Raw genomic sequence first — 25,362 nt, forward strand, 5'->3', positions numbered from 1 at the left:
TTGATGAAATGATATTATTTTGATGTTTTGATCATTTTATCATAATTACTGTGTGTGGTTGTTGGGATTCTTACTGGGCTGGAAAAGCTCATACTACATTTACTTTCTTTTTCAGAGGCACTGGATTTGTAGAGATCAATGGGTGGGACGAGAAATGAGATCAGCATGGAGTCTGATTGCTGGATAGATAGGAGTTAATCTATCTTTTGTTTATGGACATTGGAAAATTATGTAATAAATCAGTACATTTTGGTTGGATTTGATTTAATTTTATTAATCATTAATTTTGGCATTTATGGAATTATTGGAATTGTTGTTTATCTTAGGCCTTGCATGATCTTTAGGGCATTGCTCTAGGGCTCATGCGGCTGGTCACGTGCCGGAGGTGGGTTCGGGGCGTGACAGTATGTGGATTGATAACCTAGTACTGTAGATGGAATTAACAATTAGGTGGGGAATGCCTTCTTTTTCCTGAGCCTTAATGGAATTAACCCATTTGAACAAAAATCATATGGGCAGACACGAAAGAAAAAATATATGGGGCGAGCTTTCTATTTTCTTATATTTTTTTAGTGTGTATCTTTAGAGAAAAAAATCTGAAAGTCATAGATTATTTCTACTAATGGAATCGTCGGTTCCACGATTAAAATAAAACCAAAAAAAAGAAAAGAAATTGCAGTACATACTACATGACCAAGTAAATTAGTTATTTATCAAGTCAATACATACATTTAGGTAAATTAATATAGAATTTGGTATTACTAGTACACAATATACGGTTAGATGATACACATTTAACAAATTAGTCATCTAGCAACCTAATACATACTTCTAAGTAAATTAATACACAGTTTTCAGAATATCATATTCACCAATACATAATAGATGATCAGTGATACACACTCGTATACTTTCTGATACATACTGCAAGCTTATTTGATACACACCTAGTAGTGATTCAGTACACACTTTCAAGTAAGTCGATACATAATTTTCAGAGCATGTTTTTTATCAGTATACACTATATGGCCAAATAATACACACCAAGCAATTAATCATTTTACATTTGGTTTTTTTAAAATTATGAGATTGACAGACTCTATCAATTGCAGAAGTTTTATTATTATTTGACTTTTGATTTTTTTTCTTTAAGATAGGTGCTAGAAAAAATATGGTAAAATAAGAGCTCCATCCTATAAGATATTCTGTAGTGCCTGCCCCATATTATTTTTATTCATGGCATTTGGTTCCTTGCAAGCACGCTTGCTTATAGGTGCATGGATAACATTTGATGCCTGTACCTTGGGATTGCATCCATTCACATATTCAATGGCTCATTTTGGAGGAGATCAAAGAGAATATGGATAGTTATGACACAAACATAATATGACACCAATAAAATCAAAATCAGATCTAAAATCATCACAAAATTTATCAATTGATAATATTTACCACGACAATAAATTTATTGCTATACAGAAGCTACCTCAAATCTTGATAAATCTCGATAATTTTTACCACTATATGAAGGGAAATGGTTGGAAATTTATTGTGCTAAGATTGTTAAATTGAAAGCCTCCAACTCATTGAAATACTAATAGTAATTTTTTTTTAAAAAAACCTTTTTTTTTTTTTGCGTACAAAAGCTGGCAAACCAGAAACAAAGTTGCAGTCTCAAAAACTGAATGCCCTATACATCAGCAGGCAAAAAAAGTTGCAAAATGGGTGTAAACTCCCATTTTAGGGAGATTATTGAATAAACTTAGCGTTATCCTCTATTTTAATAGTTCCTATCTATCTAAATTGCTTTCCTAAACTCAGAGATCACAAATACCACTATGACTGTGTCACCACATGGCTTACTTTTATTTTTTTCTTTTAAAATTTTCTTTTACTTTTTCTTTATTATATATTAACAATATATTGAAATATTTTTGCATGGCCAGACTTCTTTCAAACTTCAAACACCTTAAACTCCCATTAGTACAAATTTTCTTCGAGCTCTAATAGCTTTTCTTTTCTTTTCTTTTTCCCCCCTATTTTAGTGGGCCAAGGACTTCGGCTTATTCACAATCTAAAGAAATTAGTAGAACCTGAGGAATGGGCTTGTACAAGAACACTGAACATCCAACCTAGAGGGAAAAACCGAGGTCCAAACCATGTCATCATGAACAAAATTTGCTAAACCGGTCATGAAATCTGCAGCTTGTCCCCTTCTCCGAAAATGTTTGTAGGACCATTAACAAACTTGGATAATAGGTGAAAAATATTAATCGAGATCTAATAGCATTTCATCCTAATCCACAGATAACTTCTGAAAAAATTCGTTATATAACCTCTAAACTGAAATCATAATCTATTCCACTAAAAGAGCTTGATCCAGTCAACTAATGCATCCCCCAATCCTAAGACCTAGAGCTGTCTATGAATTTAAGATCTGTAGCTGGTCATATTAGGCCGGCCAACAGGTGGTGGAAAAAGATATTTGAAGCAAATTTGGGAAAGAGACAGACATGGCTATATATATATATATATATATGCGTGTGTGTGTGGACTATATATATATAAATATATATATATATATATATATATATATATATATATAGATGGACATGAGATTTTAGTTCACATGAAAATTTGGAAATTTCCAAAATAAAGATGAAGTTAGTGGGATGGCATGGTTCTTTAATTTCTTGCTTGGGAGTGTGGAGATTGAAAGAATTAACTAGTTATGTTGGCTTCGACAATCTAGTGGAGTATGGAAAAAAGGAACTCAAGTATTTTAACCCCCCAACTTTTTTCCCCCTTCCAGAAAGGATGCTCAAGGGAAAAGCAGCAGATGAATTATGGCTTCAGACTACAAAATTGGACTTTGCATGACCTACCTCTAAGCATTCTCCTTAATATAGTAGTTTTGCCCCTTTAATCTATATAAAAAAGTTAGGGAGTGCTCTATATAGTTGGAAACCGAGAGGCTCATACTAAGGGTATAATCGAGTTGAGCTTGATCAACCTTCTGTACAATCAACCTTGGTTTGAAATTAATTTTGAGCTTAAATTTCAAGATCGAGCTTGATTTGTTTATCATTATTTTGAGCTCAATTTGAGCTTAATTTTGAATAGAATTGGATATGAGCCTACTTGATCAGCTTGATAATCCTAATTCAAAATGAAATCAACCCAAGACTAAATCAAGCTTGGTTCGAGCTAAGTGTGAGCTCGGTTCTTGCTCTCAAAATTAGTTCCAAGGTTGTTTCGGCTCTAACTTAACATTAAACTAATCCAAAAAATAAAAGAATACACCAATGTAAGAATGTATGTATGTATGTATATAATATGATTTAGATACTTGCTGACTTGAACTTGATCGAGCTAGGGCCATGAGCTTGTTTGTTGGTTCAAGTTTGGTTTGATTAGCTTCAAACTAAAAGCTTGATTCTAGCTTTTCTCATATGCTAAGCTCCAATTGCTCATTAACACCCCTAGCTTATATATAATTAGAAAAAATATAAGATAATGTGAAATTCTTTTGAAATGAATCTGGAGTTTGTACAAACTAAACATTGTTACTTGCATGATCAAGGAACACTATGCCGAGGCTAGATAAATCCTTATTAGCTAATTTTCATCTTGTAAACAATGATATTTGTAATACTTATTCTTAGAAAAGTATAAATTATAAGCATTAATATTGAAAAACTTATCAAAATATTGGTGGAAACTAATTTAAGGAATAAAATTGATACTTTTTATTTTTAAGAAAATATTTCTTATTCTCAAAATTTTATTATATTTATTTTATGAATTTGCTTGTCCTATTTGTGGTGAGAGTATATATATAATATGATTTAGGTATATTCAAGTCTTGCCAAGTCCAGCTTGATCGAGCTGCCATTTTCCATTGGCCTTCTTCACCAAGATACTTGCCAATAAAGATAGTTGACCTTGTGGATAAAGCTATCGTTTAGAAGCTTTCAACCTCTCCGTCAATCATCTATTGTCTCTCCAGGGTACAGCTCCTCTTCTTTCACCGCATAGGTTAGAGCGTTGGGTCTACATTGAGCTTGTGAACAACAAGGACTTATACTTAGCATGTTAGAGGCCGACCAGGCGTAGACATATGCATTGACTTGAAGCAAGCTGATGAGGATCATTTCGTCTAGTTGTGAGCTGAGTTTGGATCATTTCGTCTAGCTGTGAGCTGATCTGAACTATTTAGCTCACATCACCTTCATTGAGACAAATAGGAATGATCTCCTCAATTGGTTCTCCTCGCCGTTCATTCAACTCGTCCCAAATGTTCAAGCTTTCAATAGAGAGTGTTTCGATAATGGTTGTTTCCTAGGAGTGTTGCCATGTAACACTGTCGAGCCATGGTTTGATCACCTTGGACTTCGCTAACTCCATGCTTTCTAGAGAATCTTATCAACAAGTAGTAGGTCGACACTATAGCTTGGAAGGTATTTAACCAGACCAACCTAAAATTATATTGCAAGCAGAGGGGACTTTAACCACCAGATATCTAGCTTCGTAGTTGCTTGTTGAGGTTCATGTCTAGCAGTGACTGAAAGATTGATGATGCCTTCTATAGGAATAGGATCTCCCAAAAAAATGATGAGGAGAGTCAAGTCTCTTCAGCCTATTCTATAGGCAACTTCACCTTTTGAAAGGTATCATAGAATAATAAATTTGTCAAACTTTCATTATCTACTAAATTTTTTCTTATATCATAATTTGCAATGGTAAGAAAAATTATAACATCATCATGTAGGGTTTGAACTCCCTTCAAATTAGCATCGGTGAAAGAGATGACTTTCCAAATTTGTTATCACTTTGGTGTTGCATTCTCTGCTTGGCTGTCTTGACCATGGGTCCTTGACAAGCTGAAACCACCAGCCAAGGCCTCTAGAGATGGCATTATCACTCTTACTATTGGCTAGTCCTGATTAGCTCCATCTTGATCTTACTAATCATTAACGCAACGATTAAGGTGCCCTTGTCGGATTAGGGCCTTGATCTCGTCCTTCAATTGAAGACACTCTCTGGTGTCATGGCCGTGGTCTTGATGAAACTCATTATATTTTCTCTTATCCCTCTTATTTTCCAATGCCTTCATCCTTCGAGGCCACTTCACATAGCTTTAGCTTTTGATCTTCATAAGAATTTGGGCCCTAAGTGTATTGAGAGATGTATATCTCTCAAACTTTCGAGATAGACTCTTCGGCCGGCGCAAGCTTCCTTCATCTCTTTAGGACTTCCTCTTTGGCTCATCCATTTTTTTCTTGCTTCTCTTATTCTTTTTTTCGGTTTTATCCTCGACTGACTTGCATCGAGTTGCCATCACCTCCTTGGCATTTTTGTACTTCCCAACTCAGGTGAGAAGCTTGACGATGTCTTTGGGAAACTTTTTCTCCAAGGAAAAAAAGAAATGGGATAGTCTCAGTTCGCTCTTCATAGTGGATATCGAGACCGATTGGTTCAAATTGCAAATCTACAACATAGCCACACTGAAACGGCTAACAAAGTCTCTAAGGGACTTTCCCTCCCTTTGCTTCACAACAAAATGTGTCTCAGAACCCCAGCCTTCCTCCTGCTGCTGATGAAATAGGCTGTAAATAGTCGGTGGAGCTACTCAAATAAAAGAATAGAGCCCAGCTGAAGGACCGAATAACATAATTAAGCCACCTTTTAGAGCATAGCAGGGATCACTCGGTACAACACAGTGCCGGTAGAACCTTGAAGCATCATGAGAGCTTTGAAACTCTCCAGATAATCCAAAGAATTCGAGGTGCCATCGTATGACTCTAGTTGGTGCATTTTGAATTGAGATAGAAGCGGTTCCTCCATAATCTTTGACGAAAAAGATGGCTCCAAAGTGAAGTCCAGGTCATCCTCGAGCTTGGAAGTTCTCTCTCTTAGAGCTTCAATCTGACGATCTATCTCCTTGATCTTCCGATTGAGGTCGGCTTTCCACCTGAAAATTCTTTCTGATTGAAGAGGGGAGGAGTGACCCGGAGTAGAATCTTTGCGAAGTATGGGCTAGGAGAATGATGTTTGTCATCTCACTTAAGACTTCTTGGTCAAGAATGATAACTCTATTGTGTTTGTCCTAGACTCTGAGGATGAGAATGATGGCTGGACGGAACTGGAGCTAGAGATGGATTCGGCTCATTTACTCACTCTTGGTTGGCTATCACGTGCTGCAGGCTTTGGATAGCTGTTGTTAATGTTTGCACCTACTGCATGTGCAGATTAAACTATTCGGTAGTGATGGCAAGTGCTGCTAATGGATGCTGAGGTGGAGGTGCTTGTTGAAGACTCTATTGGGTGGCATCAAATTTGGGGTGAACCTCCCATTGAGAAGCAGTAGGTGCATCTTGAGTCCTTCTCAACTTCATGGCTAAAAACTCAGATATCTCTCAAGCTTCCAAATAGGGATCAATGACCCTTCCTTTAGTACCAATGTGTTGCCCCTAGAATTCGAATTGAAGAGCCGAGGTCAGTAATTGACCAAGGTGAAGACTTGAGGTGGGTATCGAAGCGCCGAGCTTGGAAGATAGGCTGGAGAGTTGATGAAAGCTACTGATAACAAATGAACTTGAGCTCGAGCAGAATGACACTTGGTCAATCTGAAAATAGGAAAAGAGGTCCTCTTGCCGGTTTGTTCGATGGGGTACCCTCCAATGCTTAAGTCTAATATATTTTAGAAAAATAGGAAGAGTTCGAGAGAGATGTAGAAGTTTAGGAGAGAGAATGGAGAAAAGAACTTGCCTAAAGGTACTTCATTTGTCTCCTTATATAGGAAAGGGTTGGCGTCCATTATCAAGATTAGTAGGACGTGTCTTAACTACTCGATAACGGCTGCTAGGTCACGCATGTTGTAACAACCTTTCCAATTATGCAATAATGGCCGAGCTAGCAGAACTGCCACTGGCCATACTCTTAATGGGGATTAACTTTCTTTAAATAGACTTAAATGGGAGATACGTGGCTCTTCTTCGTTGCTCGGTTCGGCCAGAATGTTACTTCGGTTAACCTAAGGTCAAGCACTTTAGACAATACCAAGGTCAAGTATCTTGGCCAAGATTGAGATCAGGTTGACAAATATACACCATATCAACCTTTAAATAGACAATAAGGTCAAGCCTCCACGTTTTAAATTTAAGTGGACATTTGCAAACATGTGTACTTCAATTCGTGTACAAGCTTTTCAATTTTAATATTTAAGAAAGAATAGTATGTAAGTTATGGTGTTACAGAATCCAAGTCTAACCAAGTGTAAAAGCTTCTTCATGTGCAACTTACTAAACTTTCAACTTCTATTTGAGGTCTTCCATTGTTAACTTAAACTTCTATTGCCATCAAAGAAGCGACTAGAACAAGTGGAAATTGTCAAATGGCAGCACTTTTCAGAGAAGTTAGAAGTCAGTTTTTTAACTTTTCCAAAAATATTTTTTTGACTTCTACTTCTCAAAGCAGCACTCCTCAGGTACTAAATAACAATTTTTTTAGAACATACTATTTTACTTTATAGGTTGTAGACGAACTTATTACAATTTTAGCTTTGGTTTTTAGAAGAAACACCAAATGTGCCCTAAGAGAGTACTCTCAAAGGAAAACATTAGAACCATCAAATACTCATCATCTAATCATATTATTAGTTTTCAAAACATATTTAGAAATATTATTATCTAATTTTCACACTAGACATATTTTACATTAAAGTTCATTCCATCATTAGAAATTGATCTAAGAGAAACGCTATGATCATTCTTAAGGACGTGAATTTGTAAAGACAACATTAAGCATCAATATGTAGGAGCAAGAGCTAGAAACAAACCTGCATGTTAATTTACAGTGATGGGTGTTAATGCAGCATGATAGGATTAAAACTCAGTCCTGTTGATGCAAATTAAATTCTCTACAAGGATTAAGATTGTTAATTTCTAGACTTTCGAGTCAACTGCCTTACTAGAGGCATAACTTTAGTTTTACATATCTATTTAGGGCATGGAGGTTCAAATTTCGAAGTTTCCTATTATAACTTCTAGCTAATATGGTCATCATAGGAGTCAAAAATCGGGCTTGAAGTTGTAAAATAAAATTATTCTTGAGTTCAAATCATTTTTAAAAAATCTTCGCATGGTTTTTGGATTTAACGAAGAGTCATAGTATTGATGGAGAAATATTTTAAAAATTCTTAGTTGATTTAAGATTTGTCTTGGCTTTAAAATAGGAAAAGCCACATATATGAATTTAATAATATATATTTTTCTAATTTTTAGTTAAAATTCCAAGGGTCTTTCCTTTTAGCCCCATTTGCTTTTCGTTTAGCTCGTCCCATCCCTCAATTCACAAGGCCCCTAAATTTTTGGTTTTCATGGACCTAAGGCTCTAAATCTTGAGCTCGATTCCAGAGCCTTCACCCTTTCGAGCTACTTAGGCCAGGCTGCTCCATTGCTAAACCAACGTGCAGCCAAAATCCTCAAACAACAAGTTTCTTTCTCTGTCGGATTGCAAAAACATCAATATTTTGAAAGGTGCATATGACAAAGCATGATTTTGTCAATGTGAATACTGAGCCAACCTATTAAACCAACAGATTCAGCCAATCCATTGCAAATGCTAAAACAACTTAGACTTATAACCAGAAATCCAGTAATCTGTCAAAAACTAGAATAATTTGGACTTAAATAAGAGGGGTTTTTGAGGATCTAATTCGAGTTAATTTATCCAGGAAATTTTGACTGCAGAAGTCCAACTTAGCTGAATTTGACATTAATCCAACCAGGTCTTAAGTTCAAAATAATCATGCATGATGAATTGTAATTGATTAGGCATCTAGCTACATTTGGGTCCAAGGCTCACATGCTTTGAAGGATGCCATTGCCATGAGTACGATTATTTTGGCTGGATATGAGATCTCCCAGAGTTGGCTCAGTGGTGTGCTGTTTGGCTTTGTTCCACTCCTTCAGGGGAATCTCTCTTTGCAAACAGCTGTACTCCACTCGACTCAGACCATGCCAGCAATGTATCATGATTGGAAGCCATTGTCAAAAATGAAATCCAAAACCAGACATCATAAAGATCATGCTTGACATTATGTCTGCGAATCAAACTTAAAAAAATATATGATCATGATTCTTGAGAAAATGAGTAAAAACATGATTACACTACCATAATAACTTTATTACATTCCAAGCAAAGCAGAAGAAACACAAGTGAATCAACTTCCTCTCAGTTTCTCCATGAATCATTAGATTTATCCTCCCCTGCACTCTGAGATGGCTTCGCAGCCCCTACTGTAGGGACTGGCCTTGGGAAGGGCACGGCAGTTGTAGTAGGGAACCCCAGGCTTGGAGCAAGGCACCACATCCCTCTTGAGAGCCTCATAGCTGATGTACTTCTTGTGGGCAGCCCATAATACTCTTCTGCTAGTCTCCGACTCCATCTCCATCTCCTTTCCTTTCTCCCAAAGGCAGTCCCCTAATTTCCCAGAGCACCCCATCTTCACCACCACATCCCCTCCAATGCTCTTCCTTGAGGCAAAGAGGAGCAGCATTGCCACTGAGATCATACTCTTCTTCAGGGTGGGACTCATGGCAGGCTTTGCCATCTCCTCTTGCTGGAGATCTCTCCCTGCTTTTCTTCTTCCTCTTTCTGGATCTCTCTCCCTCTCCCTCTCTCGCTCTCTGAGGCCTTCAATGTAATGTCGGAAAGTTCCAACTTGCTTTGGTTGTGTGGTGAGTGACAAGGACCAATCACCAGGTCCACCAGAGCCACAAGCTTTTATTATGTTAACAGTGCCATTGTTGTGTTAGCCTCTGGAGCTGCTTAAGCGTGCACTGAGAACTTTCCTTATGGTTAAGGCATCATGATGGGGTAAATGTGTGAAGGAATGGAATCTCCTTCCTCAAGCTAAAAGCCCAAAGTGTTCCTATTCTCCAAAGACATCAAATTGGATGCGAACTAAAATGTTTAGCTTAGCCTAATGGGTTGTTTTGTTGGGCTACTTAAGAGTACTTACAGAGAGGCTCAGGGCAGTAAGAAATACAAGGCAATGAGAGGTACGTCAGAAATCAGAATGGCAGCGGCTGAAAAGGGCTGGAGGAAGCACTACACGTTCTAAGTCGACCCATTTCCCCCAACAACACGATCTTGGATCGTCCTTTCTGCCTGCTCCAACCCCATTTTGATGGGGAAAGCGCAGGATTTATTGTTGTGTGTTAGCTAGCACTTGATGCACGTGCCATCCACGTGAGAAATGATGGCTGGCTATGATCCTGTTTATAATTAAAAATTTTTAAATTTGTGCAATTTGCTTTTTAAGAAAGCATAGTCGAATTCTCTATCATATGATTTTAACCCTTGTATAACTATCTAGTTTCCATCTCTTCTATCTTCAAACTTTTAGTTTATTTTTATTTGATTTTTCTTTTATCAGGAACTCTTTTTTATATCGAAAAATAAGTGCAAATTATCTTTTTTCTCATCACTTTTGGGTTGCATTTTGGACGCCGAATAACTAACCACCAATTGAATAACTTCAACAATTGATTTTGGTTGGTATCCCATGATTAGTGCGATAAAGTTATGGAAAAAACGAAAAAGTACATAAGGAGAAGGAGAAAAAGAGTATATTTTTCCTTGTTGATTGAAAAAATTTAGCCACCACTTTTTGAGTGGGGCTTAGCTAGTTAGCTGGATAACTTTATATTATCCAACCTTCAAGCAACATTCACATATAGTCTTGACCAGCATCCCATTGTCAGGTTGTCCTTTTCATGTGCAGTCATGTGTTCACCAATAACTAGAGTCTAATAGGGAGGAAAAGTTGAATGCAAGTGACATCTAGAGTGTTATCGGAAAATAAATTTTGCAACCCAATTAATCGGAGCTTCATAAAGGGGATGCCTAAGAGTTTGAGTTTAATAGTAGAATATATGATGGACTAAAGCAAGGAAAACTCTGAATAACTTCACTCAACGGCGTCAATGCAGACCGATAACCATCTAACTTGGTCGAAATCAACCCAAAATATGAGATTTGCATATGAAAGTTGAGCTAAATAATTTGATTGAGGTTGCGTTCTAAATTACATTTAGGTTTAGATAAATTCACACCTAAAATCTGAAACTTGGCTCGATTATATGTACACATATATGGATACATGCCCGCACGCACACACATATATATGCACATGTCTATGCATGTACCGACCGGTTCTTTTGTAAGCATAAAAGAAAAAATAAGATAAAATGCTGATTTTGTCTTAACAAATTCCTATTCATGTTATTTGTGGTATTTTTTTAAAGCAAATTGTTGTGATAGTCATTTTACAATATTTTAATTGTAATTTAAAATTTATAAAACTCAACTCAAACCAGCTAAGCCTTAATCCCAAACTAGTTGGGATCGACTACATGAATCCTTTTTCTCCATTCTATTATGTTGTAATAACCCCAAATTTTTTTTTTTATATAAAAAGAGGATAGAATAGTCCTTTAAATTGATATAAGAGGCAAAATGGGAAGGAATCAAAAGATAATAGCATAGTTGTAGATGCGTTGAAGTGGCAAGGATAAAATTGGAAGGAATCAAAAGTTAATGGCATAACAGCAGATATGTTGAAGTGTTAGGGGCAAAATGGGAATTTAATAATATTAAACAAAGGGTGAATAGTGCTTTGATGTGATTTAAATGGGAGTTTACTGTGGCTTTTGGAATGAAACCGAGAGACAGAGAGGGGGAGTCTCAGGCGTGAAACAGAGAGGAGAGAAAAAAAAAAGAAAAAGAGGAGAAGAAGAAGAAGAAGAAGAAAGAAGAAGAGGAAAGAGATTCGAGGAGGAAAGGGATCCCGGTTGCACTTCCAGCTGAAGGGAAAAACGTAGGTCTCCTTCTTCTCTACGCAAGGACCCAAGTTTCACAAGAAGAAAAAGGTAAATACCCGTCCCTACCTACTATTTTAAAGAATTTATGCTATAGAAAGGGTAGATGACAGTTGTAGAGGGTGTTAAAAGAGGAAGAATCGGATTTCGAACAAGGGCCAGATGAGTACTATGACCTATTGAGCATATTCACGTTATCATACATACTTATTTGATTATTCTATATATGCTCCAGATGAGTTGATTGTGATTGTGATGATTTACTCCATATTTCCTTTGTTGAGTTATGTGTATCCTATTATTGATGACTGCTCATATATAATCTTGAGATTTCACCTCGAGCCATGATCATATCTTGTCTCATGTGCATAGTACTCTCTACTCCACTCACTGAGTATTCATATACTCACTCCCCAGTTTGATATTTTTGATTGCAGGGCAGGTATTGTATAGAGAGGAGCAGGATTAGTGGTTGCCTGCTAGCTGTGCCGCTCCATAGTATAGTATAATGTAGATAGAGGTTATACCCTTTTAGTGTATTAAAAACCTTCTGTTGTATATAGTGTATAGTTACAGTCATAGATCCTGTTGTGGATATGGGTTTGACCATGGATGGAATGGGAACCAGATTTTTATACAGATGAGTTATATGCCTGTGATGATGTATTGATATATATTGTCCAGGTTCATTATGTGACAGGTTATGTGATTGCTGCTCTGACAGGTAGTGTTGTTGTATGTAATGAGATAATCCTGACAGGTTACCATAGGAAAGGTGATCATTTTATGCATGCATCATGCCAAAATTTTTCAGAATTTATTGATGATTGATAGGTAGTAGGGTTCTATGTGGTGGCTAGTGGCCTTATGCCTACCCGCACCCTAGGACCGTCGCGGCGGCCCGCCGGGAACGGGGCGGGGGTCGTGACAAGAAGTGGTATCAGAGCAAAGGTTAAGAAGAGTCCTGTCAGAGCAATAGGGTGAGTCAGGATTAAGTATAGGATTATACTATGGAGCATAAGGTTTTTCTATATGTTATTTTATGAGTCATATACAATTCTGTAAAATATATTTGGGGATGAGACTTAAGAGTTCTTTTTGGCTCTACTTGAGACAAAATTTTATATCATTCAGTTTACAATCAAGATTTACATTTTGACAGAAAGTCAATTAATAAATTCAGAGGATATTGATCAGAGTTGTGTAGCGAAAGTATAGTGGATCGAATCAATTTAAATTGGTCAAAAATATTGACTGTGATGGTGATGAGAGCACAAAAGTGCGTTATACACGTTGCTTAAATTAATTTTATTACTAACAAATAATGATAAAAGGGCTGCATTAATTTTATATTTTATTTGGCACAGATTATCGTAAATCAGAGTTTAAATGTGCATTTGGTTGACTTCAAGCCTGATTACACTGGAATAGAATTGAACCTGGTCAAGCACACTTGCACCCGAGGGACACATGGCAGCCATCCGGAGGCAACACAAGATGGATCCACTAAGGGTCTAATTTCATCATCCGGGAGGATCCAAAAGCCCGCAACGGATCTGTGATTTGATCTCCCGCAACCCCTCATCCAGATCCCGCAATCAAGGCCCTCATCTTCCGCCCGTGGAGCTTCCCAGCAACCCGTCCGCTCACCCTGCGCCTCACACGCTCCAGCTCCAGCTACCGCGATCGCGATCCGTCCCGGGTAGCCGTGAAACGTCCCAAGCCGTCCGTGATCAACGCCCAGCCATCCGCCCACCTCCTCCGCCTGCGTCCGTCCGCCTCCCAGCAGCATCCGCATGTCGTCCTCAACTGCGATCGGCTCCCGTGCTTCCGGATCCGCGTCTCAGCCATCCCAACCGTCCACGATGCTCCAGAGTTCACAATCAGCCTCCATCCAGCCATCCATGGTGATTCTCCCGCATCAAATTCCTTGCAAATCTTCCGTTTCCGCGTCTGCCTCTTCCCCGTTTCAGAGCTTCCGCAATCAACGTCCGCGAGCAATCTTTCGAAGTCCCAGCATCCCGTGAAGCAATCAACGTCCGCGAGCATCTTCTGCACCCATCTACGCGTTGTCCGCACCCGTGATCAGCCCAGCCGTCCGCAAATCACCCCTCCGCATCCGCTCTGCGTCCTCAGCATCCCACGCACGATCTTTGGCGTCTGTTAGCAGCTCCTCTCCATGCGCGATCAAGGGATCATCGCTGGTTTATGGGTTCTGGGGATCTATATGAAGAGGGTCTTCTCGGCTGAGGGGGATCATTGGGGGGATTCTAAAAGAGAAGAAGAGAGGAGCTGGGCGGCTGGAGTGGAAAGAAAAAGAAAAAAAAGGAAGTAGAGAGAAACAGGGGATGCCCTGTTTCTGTTATTAAAAAAAAAAAAGAGTGAGAAAGAGAGAGGAAGATGATGAGCTAAAGTCCTTGGTGATGGGTGAAGGGAGATCATTTGGTGTATCAAGTTCATGATGTAAATTCTAATCCTTTGCTTTAAATAATTTATCTTTTGATTATGTCATGATTCTTATATGTTGAAAATTTTTTTATGATTTATGCTTATTGATACATGTCTTCCTCGATTATTTGATTCATCGTTGACGTTATAAGGCACGTTGAATGCTTAAAAAAAGAATTTATGTTATCAAGAACATACTCCATAATTAAATTTTATCTGATTATAATTCTTAAAGAAAATAACAGAATCATAGAATTTATTGCATGAATTTGATATTATCGAAGGAGATTCTGGATCTCTACACCATCTTAATCTATCCTAACTTCGATTCTCTATTGACTGATTTATTTTTTATTTGCAAAACATCATCTTAATCCACAAGTTTATTGAATCAATTAATCTGAAATTAAGCTAATAATCCATAGATCGTTTTCTGAGGAATCGACCTCGGACTTTCGAGTTATACTACTTGTGCGATTCTCCTGCATTTGGGAGAGCAGTTTTATTTTTGCACCAAGTTTTTGGCGCCGTTGCCGGGGAACGGCTGAGTTATTAGTATAATTTTAGATTTAATTTTTACCTTAGTAGTTAGTATTTTTATTTTGAAAAAAAAAAATAAATCTTTACTACTATTTTTAATTCCCTGCACAGTCTGCATCAAACTCTGATATCATAGAAATTAGCCGTCTGATTTGACTCAAATTTGGTCAGCTAGTGCAAGACATATTGTTCGATAATCTGAACGGTTCGAACAAGGGCTTAGACATGAGATCAGGTCCCGGACATCTTCACAGTTAATTACCAACTATATGGATATTTTGGACAGAGCCTTGAGAGTAGAGGCTGAATTGAAAAGATCTGATAGAGAAAGGGCTGACCTGATGAGATCCAGATCAGATAGAAGTCAGAGTGGCAGGCCATGGGATTTCAGGAGCACTCCAATTCAAGAGAAGCCCAGGGTCCGCAATTATTCTAGCAGATCCCATAGTGGAATCATCAATATCACCATAGCAGATCCCAGAGCCCGCACTTACTCTAGCAGATCCCATAGTGGGCCCTATATGAGGAGAGCGAGGGCATGTTATAGTTGTGGGCGGACCGGACACCTGGCACGTGATTGCCCATACAAGAGGAGGAATGAGCTCAGACCTCCTGTACCTGGTGACCAGAGGCCAAGAAGTAATGCTCGAGTTTTACACTGACCCACCAAGATGCTAGTGCCAATGACCGGGTGGTAACAGGTATATTACCAGTCAGCTTGATTGATCCCTCTATTTTGTTCGATTCTGGCACTATGCATTCCTTTATTTTAGTTAGTTTATTTAGATAACTACACTGCATACTTGAGGAACTAGAAGAATCACTGTGTGTTCCTACACCCCTATAGAAAACAGTAATTGTTGACATTAGTGCAAGAATTGCATAATTCAAATAGGGGTAGGAGAGTTAGCGACAAATCTTATATAACTTGACATGCAAGATTTTGACATCATTTTGGAAATAGCTTGGAGGTCTCAGTACCACACTCATATTGACTGCTACAGTAAAAGAGTGATATTCTAGATACCTGAAGAACCAGGGTTCTTCTTTCAAAGCGATGCACCCGTGTAATGTAATTCATCATAACATTAATTTCTGCCCTGAAAGCTAGGAAGGCATTAGAAAAGGAGTATAAGACTTATTTAGCCTGTGTAATGGATACCTGAAAGGAGACCAAATTGGAGGATATTCCAGTAATGAATGAACACCCTGATGTTTTTCCAGAAGATCTTCCTGGTTTGCCACCAGAGAGAGAGATTGAATTTGCAATTGATTTGATTCCCAATACCATACCAATCTTCAAAAACCCCCTATAGAATGGCTCCAACTGAAATAAAAGAATTAAAGGAAAAGTTGCAAGAATCGCTTGATAAAGGCTTCATTCGACTTAGTGTGTCATCTTAGGAACTCTAGTATTGTTTGTAAAGAAGGAAGATGGAAGTTTGAGGTTATGTATAGGTTATCAAGGATTGGACAAGGTAACAATACAGAACAAATATCTTCGGCCCTGTATTGATGAATCTTGTAAGGTGTATACTGATCATAAGAGTTTAAAATACCTTCTTACCTAGAAGAAACTCAATATGAGATAGGGAAGATGATTGGAATTGATAAAAATCATGCCTTGTCTATACACTACTCTCCGGAAAAAGCTAATGTTGAGGTAGATACACCGAGTTGAAAAACTTCTGGTAGTATTGCTGCTCTACTCACATCCGAGAAAAGCTAATGTTGTGGTAGATGCACTGATCAGAAAAGGTGTTAGTGATACAAGAAAGGTTGAGGACAGTGTTTAGTAGGCAGAAGAGCTACGTAGATGTCAGAAGGAGAGATGTGCAGTTTGGCACGGAAAATCATGTGTTCCTAAAGATCTCTCCTATGAAAGGAATAATGAGGTTTGGAAAGAGAGGCAAGCTTAGTCCTAGATACATTGGCCCCTTTGAGATATTAGACAAGGTTGGCATTGTATCTTACAGATTAGCACTGCCTCCAAACCTCAATCATGTGCATTCAGTATTTCATGTATCTATGATCCGGAAGTATGTGCCAAATCCATTCCATATGCTGTCAGTGCAGGAAGTTACAGTAGAGGAAGACCTTTCTTATGAAGAGCTTCCTGTAGCTATCCTTGATACTCAGATCAGGAAGCTAAGAAATAAGAAAATATGTATGGTAAAGGTCCAATGGCACCGGCACAATGTTGAAGAATGCACTTAGGAGTCGGAGCAAAGTATAAAGAGCAAATACCCTCACCTCTTTGAGTAATCAGGTAATTTACTCTTTTAAATTCGAGGATGAATTTTATATAAGGGGGGGAGGATGTAATAACCCCAAATTTTTTTTTTATATAAAAAGGGGATAGAATAGTCCTTTAAATTGATATAAGGGGCAAAATGGGAAGGAATCAAAAAATAATAGCATAGTTGTAGATGCGTTGAAGTGGCAAGGGTAAAATTGGAAGGAATCAAAAGTTAATGGCATAACAGCAGATATGTTGAAGTGTTAGGGGCAAAATGGAAATTTAATAATATTAAACAAAGGGTGAATAGTGCTTTGATGTGATTTAAAGGGGGGTTTACTGTGGCTTTTGGAATGAAACCGAGAGACAGAGAGGGGGAGTCTCAGGCGTGAAACAGAGAGGAGAGAAAAAAAAAGAAAAAGAGAAGAAGAAGAAGAAGAAAGAAGAAGAGGAAGGGGATTCGAGGAGAAAAGGGATCCCGGTTGCACTTCCAGCTGAAGGGAAAAACGTAGGTCTCCTTCTCCTCTACGCAAGGACCCAAGTTTCACAAGAAGAAAAAGATAAATACCCGTCCCTACCTAGTATTTTAAAGAATTTATGCCGTAGAAAAGGGTAGATGACAGTTGTAGAGGGTGTTAAAAGAGGAAGAATCGGATTTCGACAAATTTTTCCGGCACTACGGAAAAACTGTGTCGAAGTCCCAACTTCGGTGAATTATTTCGGGGGTCAATCGGCCTCCGATGGGGATGCATGTTACCATTTTGGAAACCCCTATGAGTGTAGAACATTGGGTATAAATTTCATAAAAATTGAAGTTCGGAAAGTGGATCAAAATCGGGATGAAGTGACCCACTGTCGGTCCGGGTTACTGTTTATCCGAGATAAAAAAGATGAAAAAAGTGGTGTTGGGTCGACTCAAAGTAAGCCGGAGTCGACTCAGGGTTGAGTGGGGTCGACCCAAGTCTGGTAGGGTCGACTCTCTCAGAAAATCCCAGAGAATGGGGATTTTCGGCTCAGTGCTTGGGGTCGACTCAGGGTAAGTTGGGATCGATCTAAGCGGGGGAGGGTCGACTCTCAAAGTTGGGGTCAACCCAAGATTTAGTAAAATTTTGGATTAGAAGGGATTCGATCCTTTCGCACACCTTGATCCTAAAGTATTGGTCCAAGGTGTGTGTGGGATACTCTTGCATCATGATTCATGTAAATTGAGGATTAATTATTATGAATAAAGGGAAAAGGAAAGGATTTAGAAAAAGGGGGAGTTGAATCAATTAAAGTTTCCTATATTTATGATTGGCACGTAGATTATGGCCCTTGATACAAGACTAAATGTATTGTAAATGCATATATCAGTTGGGCAAGAAGCTAGGGAGCAAGAGGAGGAAGTCCCCTACTGCCTACCATAAAGTTCTAGAGGCGTATCAGGGCTGTGCCAGATTGGCAGGTGAGTGGGAGTCATGTACTTTGCACCATGAGCATCCTTAATTCATTTTCATGAATATCGCCAAGTGTGAATTGATTCCACTTGTGCATATTGATTGATATTGTAGTAGATTCCTCTATAATCTTGTTTCTCCATACTTGATTATCTTGTGCACGCATTTGAGGGAACATTGAGAGGAATTACAAGGGGTGGAAAAGTAGTCAAATTGGATTTGAATTGTGAAATGATTTCTTTTGTAAATTGATTTCATTTCCTCTATTTCAAAGACTTGTGAGTGGTAGCCTTGATTATACTCCTTTATGAGTAGTTAAATTGGATCTGAATTGTGAAATGATTTCTTTTGTAAATTGATTTCATTTCCTCTATTTCAAAGACTTGTGAGTGGTAGCCTTGATTATACTCCTTTATGAGTAGTTAAATTGGATCTGAATTGTGAAATGACTTCTTTTGTAAATTGATTTCATTTCCTCTATTTCAAAGATTTGTAGAGCCCATTTCAGTGGTATATTGAGTTGCATTGCACACCCTTGACCCCTCACTCCCAACCCTGATGTTAGTTTATGATTGGGTCGGAGTCGAGTGAGTGGTAGTCTTGATTATGCTCCTTTTTAGTAGAGTATTGGGAGTGTGCATTATGGCATTTATGCATGGCTTGGTAGTATCTGCAGGACATCTATAGTCGATGGGGGTTGAACATCGGCCTGTGTGCACATAGTAGCCTTCTGGGTGGGCGGAGCCCAGTCCCTTCCTAGGGGGGACACGGCCCTAGGCGTAGGATTGGCCAGTCCTACGACTTATATTCTGCTTGCCGCCGGGCATAGTAAGACCCCGCGAGGTGCAGTATAACTTTCTGCGGATGTAGAATTTCCGCGAGGTACCGTTTAGTATATAGATGTGAGATGGATTTCTGTTTTGGATACTGGTCAGCATTTACATTATCAGTATGGTGTCTTATCCTGCATATGCATATGACAGTGGGGAGTTGTTGCTGGTTCGCCTGGGGCGTAAAACCCACCTCCCGACAGCTGTCTAGCATTTACATTATCGATATGGTGTCTTATTCTGCATATGCATGTGACAGTAGGAAGTTGTTGCTGGTTCGCCTGGGGCGTAAAACCCACCTTCCGATAGCTGTCTTGTTGATGATTCAGCCTATTGACACCTGATTTATATGATTCAGTACTATGACCTGTTGAGCATATTCACGTTATCATACATACTTATTTGATTATTCTATATATGCTCCAGATGAGTTGATTGTGATTGTGATGATTTACTCTATATTTTCTTTGTTGAGTTATGTGTATCCTGTTACTGATGACTGCTCATATATAATCTTGAGATTTCACCTCGAGCCATGATCATATCTTGTCTCATGTGCATAGTACTCTCTACTCCACTCACTGAGTATTCATATACTCACTCCCCAGTTTGATATTTTTGATTGCAGGGCAGGTATTGTATAGAGAGGAGCAGAATTAGTGGTTGCCTGCTAGCTGTGCCGCTCCATAGTATAGTATAATGTAGATAGAGATTTATACCCTTTTGGTGTATTATAAACCTTCTGTTGTATATAGTGTATAGTTACAGTCATAGATCCTGTTGTGGATATGGGTTTGACCATGGATGGAATGGAAACCAGATTTTTATACAGATGAGTTATATGCCTGTGATGATGTATTGATATATATTGTCCAGGTTCATTATGTGACAGGTTATGTGATTGCTGTTCTGACAGGTAGTGTTGTTGTATGTAATGAGATAATCCTGACAGGTCACCATAGGAAAGGTGATCATTTTGTGCATGCATCATGCCAAAATTTTTCAGAATTTATTGATGATTGATAGGTAGTAGGGTTCTACGTGGTGGCTGGTGGCCTTATGCCTACCCGCACCCTAGGACCGTCGCGGCGGCCCGCCGGGAATGGGGCGGGGGTCGTGACATATGTTTAGAGCCATACTTTCTGAAAAATATAGTGATTTTTAGTCCTTATTACTTTATTTTATATAATTTTCATACTAGTGCATCTTTTGGTCTACATTGTACATGTCCAAATCATTTAATTCATTCTTCTCTCACTTTATTCTAAGTGGTACTGCCTTTTATCTCTTTAAGAATAACAATATTTCTTATTCTACCTTTTTTTTATTACCATACATCCATCTCAACATTTTTATTTTGGCTAAATTCGTCTTATGCAAAGATGTTTTCTAACTATCCAACATTCTCTATCATCAAATATAGCTGGTTGTATGGCTGTCTTATAAAATTTTCTCTTTTAACTTGGCTAATATTCTACAATCATATAATATCCTAATTGCACTTCTTCATTTTATCCATTATATTTTAATGTTAGGGATAGCATCCTCTTCAATCTTTCATTTCTTATAAATAATCCATCCTAAATACTGAAAATAATTCCTCTTTGAAACTTCATACTCATCAATTTTCACTCCACATTCATTTCTATTTTTAATTTTACTAAGAGTATATTCCATGTCTTTCTGTTTGGTCCTACTTAATTTGAAATCCTTAGAGTCTAATGCATTCCTACATAATTCCAACTAATGGTTAACTCTTCATTAGTTTTATCCACTAAAACTATATCATTCATAATAGCATGTATTAATGAATATTATCTTGAATATGCCTAGCAAGCTTGTCCATAACTAGCGTAAAAAAGTAAGAACTTAAAGTAGGCCCTTAGTGTAGACATTTATTATTGAAAATTGATTAGTATTACTACCAGTAGTTCTTACACTACTAATTACTCCATTAACATATTCTTGATCTTATTAATATAACTAACGAAAACTTCTTTCTTTTCTAACAGCCACTTTAAGACTTCTCTAGAAACTTTATTATATGCTTTTTTTAAATAAATAAAAATCATATGAAGATCTAATCTTTTTCTTTATATTTCTCTATTAATCTATGAAAGTGAAAAATAATTTCCACAGTCAACCTTCTTGGTGCTCTAATATTTTTATACCACACCTTCGTGCTCAATCACTCTCGTGGAAAGTTTCAAAGTATAGCTCATGAGTTCAATACCACCATAGCTAGGATAATTTTGAATATGATCTTTACACTTATAAATTAATACTATAATACTCTTCCTCCATTTATCAGACATCTTTTTGGTCTTTAAGATCTTATTTAAGAAATTAGTCAACTAAATTACTTCCACATTACCTAAACACCTCCAACCCTCCATAGGAATTCCATTAGGCCCAATCATTTTTTCCATTTTCATCTTTTTTATAGCTAACTTTATCTCAGATACTCTATGTTTACATGTATACTTAATATTCATATGGTTAATGGGTTACATAACTTTCATTGAATAGCTTATCAAACTAGCTCCTCAATCTTTCTCTAATCTCATCCTCCTCAACAATTTTTTTTTTTATCTTTGATCCTTTGAACCTGAGTCACATCTCTAATTTCCTTCCTATTGATCTTGCAATATTATAGATATCTTTCTCTTCATCCTTAGTTTCTAACTAATGATATAATTGTTCATATGCTTTGAATCTAGCCTCTCGTACCATATTCTTAAATTCCTTCTTAGCCACCTTATAGTTTTAATATGCTTCTCGATTCCTACATTAGCTAGTTTTCTTAGCAATTTCTTTGAGCTTTGACCGTCAATTGAACATTCTCATTCTACCACCAAGTTTTCTTACCAGATAGCACTTTTCTTCGATTCTCCTAATATCTTTGTAGCCACTTTTCTAATATTGTTAACTATCTGTTTACATATGGTATTTATTCCCCTTTATGGTATTTATTCCCCTTTCTAGATCCTAATTTTCTTCCTTCAACATTTTATCATTAAAATTCATAGCTTTCTTTCCTTGCAAATTCCACCGTGAGTCCTTGAATTCTCTTTGTTTTAGTTTTTTCTTCAATTTCCTAATACACACATACAAAACTACTACTGTATGTTAGCTAGTTAAAATCTCAGCTAGTATAACTTTATAATATTTATATAAAACTTGATTAGTCTTTCTAGTAAGGAAGAATTTTGTTTGACTAGTATTATGCTTAAATTTAAAAATTACCAACTCAGACTCCTTTTTAAAGCAAGTGTTAGCTAATACTCAATCATATGCTATCGCAAACTCTAAAATGGCATTTTCTTTCAGATTTCTATCTCTGGAACTATAACTTCCATGCACTCTTTCAAAACTTACTCATCTAAATCTTCTCCAATAAATATCTTCTCTCCTAAGAGGCTTTTGAATTGGTCCATTCATGTCCCCCTAAGAGAGTTGCTTTGTAACATCATCCAATCCAACTTGATATCATATTGTGTTGTATTCGTATCCCATATTCATATCCATGCTTCATAGTTTTAAAGTAACATCATAGGATTATCAAAAAAAAGGTGACATCCTTGGAAAACAAGCAACAATTTAGACCTCCTTCATATACTTTCCTTCTACCATGAATGCTATTATCGTCTATAAAGGTAACATCATTTTCAATAAGGATTGCTTGAAGATATCATGCGGTACTGTATAACATATGGCAAAGTTAATTTTAGAGGAGAGCTATAAAAGCCTAAGAGAAAGTTTTTGAACTGGCATTATCTTCAAATCTAAAGGACTGGCCTCAGAAACCTTTGCATCGATTCGATGAAAATTTGTTGTTTCTGGTTGGGCTCTTGCAAATTTGCAATTTTTTAATCTTTTAATCTGAATTGTTTCTTGACTAACATTATGGTTAGTCGTCGCCTTATCATCCTAATTTACCAATTTATTTCTTCTACAACAATCTTACTCTCGTCTCGCTATATAAATGAAACTTTTACTAATGAATAAAAGAAAACCTTCGTCTGCCTCTTTTGCATTAATCCAACTCCCATCACAATCAATTGCCAAACCATTTGGCCCATGAACAAATGCAAAACTCAACATGATCATCCTTCAAAAACCAACATGATTATGAAATATCATGTTAAAATAAATTCTTAACCCTAGCCTTAACATCTCACACCATGCTATTTGCACCAAAATTTACAGATTTTGACCTGGTATATTAAATTTCCAGCAGACAAATGATTCTACACGTTCTGGTTTACCACTTCCAAGTAGTTTTCTTGTTAACAAGCCACATCAAGTTTAGTGCTAGTAATTATTCTTTTGGGAAACACCACCCAACTTATTACATGCCAAAGAGTTTTTCAGATGCAAACATAAAGAAGGAGATGTTTTATACTGAAAAACTATTCACATTCTCGAAATCCAACCTTCCCATGACAGTCTTGCATAAACACAGTCACAAGAATCAAATCAGACATGCATCCATGTGTCTTAACAAATAAGAGGATAAAATGGGGATATGGAGATACATAAGACAGGATATAATTCTAACTAATAATATATATTTATAACTTCATAAATAGATCAAAAGATATTGTCTTCAAGGCCTTTCAACATGCATGTTTCTCATCCAAACCTCCCAATAACTTGAGCATATGAGAAAAATAACATTTTTCAAGTTTATTTTAATATCGACATCCTAAATTTAATCAATTTTTAAAAGAACAAATGCTCACTCCTAACATCAAAAAGCAGGGTTCAATAAAGTGTTGGTAGAGCCTAGCTCTCCACAAATCTCTAAAAGCTTTGGATGTAAAAGTTTTCGTAAGTAACCAAGTGTCTGACATGTATCCATTTGGATACGTATCAAACATGGTTTTTCAGAGTTATCCAAGAGTCCACGTAAACACTGTCCTACAAAGACAATGTTATTCAAAAGCCAAGTTTTAGGACAAAATGTTTACATTTCAAAATCTTTATGACTCCTTGAGGCTGTAGTGTCTTGACACAATCCTTATAACTTCTCTTTTCCAATCTATTAGATTTGAAACCTCCAAAATCTTTCTCAGCCCATTCTAAACATTTAGCAAATTCTATCCTCCATGCTTCACAATTAAGCAAACTATGATCCTATTTTAGTAGTATGACTTCCTCAACACTAGAGGAAAATCAATTCCTGAATGCCTCCTCCTCATTGACCCTTTAACCCAGTCCTTGTTCCTGAAAATCAGCTCTTGCATCTCCATCAAGATTCAACCCTAAATGCACCAACAGCTGATGAACATCATACTGTTCAACAAAATCAGTTTTTCTGAAAAGATAACCAACTAGCTAGCTTGTCTCCAAACCTAAGCTCTCTATTGTGTTTACTAATTGCCTTTAACCCGCACAATGAAGGTATGCGTACCTTTCTCACCTTTATGAATAAATAAACAACATTAGTTTTTAAAGGAAAGTGAAATGATTGCTTTAAAGTGGTGTCTCTTTGTAAACTACAACAAATTTAACATTGTATGCTGAGTTCTCCCAGGTATGGATCTTACAACCACCCACCCTGCCCACACCCATGGTAGTTCCTCTTAGCTAACTGTTCCAGCAAGATAGTCCGGACTATGGTATGCTGTACCGGTCGGTACCGGACGTACTGTACCCGTACCAATGGGTACCGGTATCGGTACGCCAATGTCGGTATGTCTGACGTACCGCATACCGTACCGACACTCGGTACGCCTATACTAGTGCAGCACCGGTACGGGATTCGGTACTGATACGGTGAACCTTGGAATCCGGACAATGTCAAAAATGGAGATTCTTATACACACACACTATGCATACGTTAAATACGCACAAACATACACATATGTATGTATACACATGCTTTGATATGTATATATGTGTGTAAGTCTTATATATGTACAGACATTTATGTATGGGATATGTGTATATATATGCATGTCTCTAATGTATATTTG

At 37.4% G+C, this 25,362-nt stretch overlaps 1 long non-coding RNA gene across 2 annotated transcripts in view; it reads left to right on the forward strand.

Moving 5' to 3' along the window:
- The window catches only part of LOC120105339 (uncharacterized), a 71,625-nt gene that overhangs the window by 6,920 nt on the left and 39,343 nt on the right, over positions 1-25,362 (forward strand). The window contains exon 3 of one of the 2 annotated variants that reach the window (XR_016400195.1): positions 116-268. The exons of the other annotated variant lie outside the window; for it this stretch is intronic. This is a non-coding gene — a long non-coding RNA (uncharacterized LOC120105339). Of the gene's footprint in view, positions 1-115; positions 269-25,362 lie in introns of those variants that run through there. 2 annotated transcript variants of the gene reach the window in all.

The sequence above is a fragment of the Phoenix dactylifera genome, chromosome 4 (assembly GCF_051530095.1).
Source record: "Phoenix dactylifera cultivar Ajwa chromosome 4, Ajwa_hap1_PhDact_Kaust_v1.1, whole genome shotgun sequence".
Lineage (NCBI taxonomy): Eukaryota > Viridiplantae > Streptophyta > Magnoliopsida > Arecales > Arecaceae > Phoenix > Phoenix dactylifera.